A 6,169-nucleotide genomic window follows, 5' to 3' on the forward strand; every position below is an offset into this window, starting at 1 on the left:
TTGGATTGTGTTGAATCTATCAGCACAGGTTGGGAAGAACTAACATTTTAACAATATTGAGTCTTCATAACCATGTACATGGAATATCTTTCCACTGAATCTTATTCGATCACTTTTATCAGAGTTTTTTAGTTTTCCTCATATAGAACTTGTGTATGTTTTATTCATTTTATATTTAATTATTTTGTTGTTTTTGTGCTAATATAAATGTCATTGTGTTTTTATTTTGAAATTCTGATTGTTCATTGCTGGTATATAGGAAAGCAATTGACATTTGTATGTCAACCTTGTATCTTACAACCTTCCTGTAATTTCTTATTAGTTCTAAGAGTGTTTTTGGTTGATTCTTTAGGATTTTCTACATAGACCATCAGGTAATATAAAAGAAGACATTTTTATTTCTTCCTTCCCAATCTATATACCTCTACTTCTTTTCTTATTGCATTAGCTAGAACATCCAGTACAATGTTGAACAGGAGTTGTGTGAGTAGATATCTTTGCCTTGTTCCTAATCCTAGGAAAGCATCTAGTTTCTCACCATTAAGTATTGTGGTAATTAATTTTATGTGTCAAATTGACTGGATCAAGGGATGCCCAGATACCTGGTTAAACATTATTTCTGTGTGTTTCAATGAGGATGTTTCTGGAAGAAATTAACATTTGAATCAGTAGACTGAGTGTAGTGGATTGCCCTCCCCAGTGTGGGTGAGGATCATGCCATCTGTTAAGGGCCTGAATATAACAAAAAGGTGGTGCAAGGGAGGATTCACTCCCTCTCTGCCTGACTGCATGGCTGGGACATCAATCTTCTCCTGCCCTCCATGCTCCTGGTTCTTAGATCTTCAGACTCAGACTGGAATCTACACCATTGACTCTCAGGTTCTCAGGCATTGAACCACACCACCGGCTTTTGTGGGTCTCTGGGCCACAGACAGCAGGTCATGGGAGTTCTCAGACTCCATAATCACATGAGACAATTATAATAAATCTCTTTCTATCTCTATCTTTATCTCTAATCTACTTCTATTTCTATCCCTGTCTCTATTTTTAGATTAAAATGATTTTGTCAAATGCATTTTATGCATTTATTAATAGTAAATGATTTTTCTTCCTTAGCCTATTGATGTGATGATAGGAGACATTAATTGATTTTCTAATTTTGAACTAGCCTTGCATGCTTTTAATAAATACCACTTGGTCATGGTATATTATTCTTTTTATATATTTCTGGATTTAATTTGCTAATATTTGGCTGAGGATTTTTACATTATGATAAATATTGGTCTGTAATTTTCCTTTCTTATAGTGTCTTTGTCTGATTTTGATATTAGGGTAATCCTGGCTCCATGGAATAAGTTAGGTAGTATTTCCTGCACTTCTATTTTTTGAATGACGTTGTCAAGAATTGTTACAAATTTTTCTTGAAAATTTGGTAGCATTCACCAGTGAACGCATTTGAGTCTGATGCTTTCTGTTTTGAAGATTATTGATTTAATTACATATATTTAAAAAGTATTTTATATTATATACATATATGTATATATGCAAGTATGTTATATGTATAACATACTAATGTGTATATATATATAGGTATATGTATATAAACATATACATATATATTCAGATTATCTATCTCTTCTTGTGTGAGTTTTGGTAGATTATGTCTCTCAAAGAATTAGTCTGTTTCATCTGGGATATCAGATTTGTGGGCATACAGTTTTTCATAATATTCCTTTATTATGGTATTAATGTCCATGAAATCAGTTGTGATGACCCCTTGCTCATTATTGGTGTTAATAATTTGGATCTTACCTCCTTTTTTCATAGTTAACCTAGCTGGAGGTTTATAGATTTTATTGATGTTTTCAAAGATCCAACTTTTGGTTTTGTTGATTTTCTCTATTGATTTCCTGTTTTCAGTTTCACAGATTTCTGCTCTAATTTTAAAATTTCTTTTCTTCTACTTACTTTGGATTTAATTTGTTCTTCTTTTTCTGGTTTCCTAAGGTGAAAGCTTAGATTATTTATTTTAGATCTTTCTTTTTTAATATATGCATTTACTGGTACAAATATCCTTCTAAGTCCTGCTTTTGCTGCATCCCACAAATTTGATAAGTTGTATTTTCATTTTAATTTAGCTCAAAATATTTTAAAGTTTCTATTTAGACTGCTTTGATGCATGTGTTATTTAATCTCCAAGTATTTGAGGATTTTCTTACTGTCCTTCTGTTCCTGATTTGTAGTCTAATTCCACTGTGGTCTCAGTGCATTCACTGTATGATTTCTATCCTTTTAAATTTGTTAAAGTATGCTGTAAGGCCCAGAATCTCTTGGTGAATGTTCCATGTGAGTTTGAGAATAACGTGTATTCTGCTGTTGTTGGGTAAAGTATTATATATATGTCAATTAGATCCAATTAATGATGATTCTGGTCAATTCAACTATGTCTTACTGACTTTCTGCCTGCTGGATCTGTCAATTACTCATAGTGGAAAATTGAAGTCTCCAACTATAATAGTGGATTTATCTATTTCTCCTTGCAATTCAGTTTTACCTCACATATTTGAGGTATCTGTTATTAGGTGTGTACAGATTTAAAAAAAACTTTTATGTGTTTTTAGAGAATTAGCCCCTTTATCATTATTTAATATTCTTTTTTATCCTTGATAATTTTCCCTACTTGGCAGTCTATTTTGTCTGAAATTAACATAGCTACATCACATTTCCTTTTATTAGTTTTAGCAGTTTATCTTTTCTCTATCCCTCTGTTTCTCAAGCTCACTTATTCTTTCCTCAGCTATTTCCAGTCTATTGATGAGCCCATGAAAGGCATTCTTTGCTGTTACAGTGTTATTGATTTCTAGCATTTGATTTTAATTATTTCTTTGAGTTTCCATTTCTCTTCTTACATTACCATCTGTTCTTGTATGTTGTCCACCTTTTTCATTAGAGCCCTAGGTATATTAATCATAGTTGTTTTAAATTCCTGGTCTGATCATACTAACATCTCTGCTGTATCTGAGTCTGATTTTGATGCTTGCTCTCTCTTCCAGCTGTGTTTTTGATCTTTTAGTATGCCTTGCAACTTTTTGTTGAAAGATGGACAATATGTACTGGGTAAAAAAAAAAAACAACTGAGGGAAATAGGCCTTTAGTGTCAGGTTTTATGTTTATCTGGCTAAATGTTAGGTTATGTTTATTGTTTGCTGTACCTGTAGCTATATCAGAGGCTTAAATTTCCTCTGCCCTTGTTTGTGTCTCTGATACTTTTTGTTTCCTTAGAGACTTCTTAAATAATATCTGAGACATGCAGTTTTTACAGTAATACTCCCCTGTTATTACAGAGGAGATCTATTGATGTGATTTGTTAAGTGTGGGGAGAAGGGAAGCATTCTATGGTCCTATGATTCAATCTCAATATTTTACTGAGTCTGTGCCCCTGGGCTGTGACCTTCTCAAGTGCTTCTAGTTTTGTTTTGTTTTTTTCCCTTTCTGTGAGACAGGAAGACCAGGGAGGGTTAGAATAGGGCATTTCCCACTCCATAGGTCGAATAGGGTCTGGTAAAACACCGATTAGTTATGCTCTGGTACCTTGAGGGTACACCTTGTTAAGGAAAGCTCTGGGCATATTTCAAAATGCTCACTTTTACCCTCTCCCTACTGGAAGCAGGAAGGGATATTTTTTCCTCTGATCTTCATTGTGAGAACTTGGTTGCTCCCCTGGAGTCCAAACTCACAAAAGTATGAGGCCCCTCTATGTCCAGGCCATTGTGGAGTTTTTAGCTCTCAAACTTGTCCACACTGAGCCTCCAGGACTTTGTCAATTACAGATAAGATTTTCCTACAACAGTACTGGTTCTCATGGAGGTTTCTGATCCAGTAAGCTGCGATTCTCTGTCTCTCCATTTTTAAATCAAGGTATAATTGATATATAACATTATATTAGTTTCCAGGTATACAACACAATGACTTAATATTTGTACATATTGTGAAATAATCCCTGCAATAAGTCTAGTTAACATCCGTCACCAAACATAGTTACAACATTTTTTCTTGTGATAACTTTTAGAATCTACTCTTCTAGAATCTTTTAAATATGGAATACAGTATTATTAAACATAGTTACCATACTGTACATTATATCCCAATGACTTAATTATTTTATAACTGAAAGTTTGTATCTTTTGACTCCCTTCATCCATTTCTCCCACCCCCTACCCACCCCAGCTCTGGCAACCACCAATCTGTTCTCTGTATCTATGAGCTTGGTTTGTTGATGTTGTTGTTTTAAGTTCCACATATAAATAAGATCATATGGTATTTGTCTTTCTCTGTCTGACTTATTTCACTTAGCATAATTCCCTCGATGTTCTACCTCTCCAATTTAAAAAAATTACTATTTAAAATTGTAATAAAATATAATAACATTAAATTTACAATCTTAATCTTTAAGTGTGTTAAGAAAACGTTGCTTAATTTCCACATATTTGTGGATTTTCCAACTTCTATAAAAATTTCTAACTCTAGCTTCATTCCACTGTGATTTTTAAAGATTGTTTGTATGATTTCATACTTTTAAAATTTAATTAGACTTGTTTTATGGCCTAACATATAGTCTATAGTAGAGAATGTTCCATGTGCACTCGAGAAGAATGTGTATTCTTCTGTTGTTGTGTGGAATGTTTTGTATACGTCTGTTCCAGTTGATTTATGGTCCTCTATTTCCTTATTGATCTTAAATCTAGTTGTATACATTATTGAGAGTGAGATATTCAAGTTTCCAACTATTATTGCAGACCCATCTATTTCTACCTTCACCAGTGTCAGTATTTGCTCCATATATTTTGGGAATGATGTTTGGTTCTTATATGCTTATAATTGTTATAACTTCTTGGTAAATACACCATGTTATCTGTATATAGGCCCTTCCTTGTCTCTTGTAACATTTTTTGACTTAAAGTTTATGTTGTCTGATATAAATATACCACATCTGCTCTCCTTTGGTTACTGTTTGCCTGGAATATATTTTTCCATTCTTTCACGTTCAAGCTATGTGTATCTGTAGACCTAAAGGGAGTTTCTTGCAGAGAACGTATAGTTGGTCCTATTTTTCAAAGATCTATTCTGCTGATCTCTGCCTTGGAGAGTTTAATCTCTCTACATTTAAAGTAATTACTAATGAAAAAGGACTTATTTCTGTCATTTGCTATTTATTTTTCATATGTTTTGTAGCTTTTCTGTCCCTCATTTCCTCCATCACTCTCTTCTTTTGTATTTAGTTGACTTTTTGGTAATGAAACATTTTGGTTCCCTTATTTCATTTTGTGTATATTCTATACATGTATTTTCTTGGTGGTTACCATGAAGCAGCATATAACATAACAGCCTATCATACATTGAAACCAATGTGAGTTCAATTGCATACAAAAATTACTCTGTACAGCACCTTTCCTCTTGTATTATTGATGCCAAAAATTGCATATCTTAAATCCCATAGAAAGTAAAAAGTGGAGTTATGAATAAAAATTACAAAAATACTGGCTTTTACATTTTCCCATGGGTTTACCTTTGCTGAAGGTCGTTAAGTCTTCATATGGCTGGGAGTTACTATCAGCCTTTCATTTCAACCTGAAAAACGCCCCGTAGGATTTCTTGTAAAGTGGGTTTGATAGTAATGAACATCCTCAGCTTTTGTTTATCTGGAAATGTTGTAATTTCTCCTTCACTTTTGCAGGACAGTTTTGCCAGACTTAGAATTTTTGGTTCACAGGTTTCTTTATTCGGTAGTTTAAATATACTCCACCACCTTTTGGCCTCCAAAATGTCTGCTTAGAAATTTGCTGATAATTTTATTGCAGTTACTTTCTGTCTGATGAGTCATTTTTCTCTTGCTGCCTCCAAGATACTCTCTTTCTCTTTGGATTTAGATAGTTTGATTATAATGTGTCTCAGTGTGGGTCTCTGGGTTTACACAAAATGTAGTTACATAGTTTGTTGGATTTGTAGATTCATGTAATTCATCAAATTTGGGAAGTCTTTTGGCCATTAATTCTTTTTTTCTTTTTAAAAAAAATTTATTTTATATTGGAGTATAATTGATTTACAATGTTCTGTTAGTTTCAGGTGTACAGCGAAGTGATTGATTTATGCATATATATATATATATATA

This window comes from Balaenoptera musculus, chromosome X (assembly GCF_009873245.2).
Source record: "Balaenoptera musculus isolate JJ_BM4_2016_0621 chromosome X, mBalMus1.pri.v3, whole genome shotgun sequence".
In the NCBI taxonomy this organism is placed as follows: domain Eukaryota; kingdom Metazoa; phylum Chordata; class Mammalia; order Artiodactyla; family Balaenopteridae; genus Balaenoptera; species Balaenoptera musculus.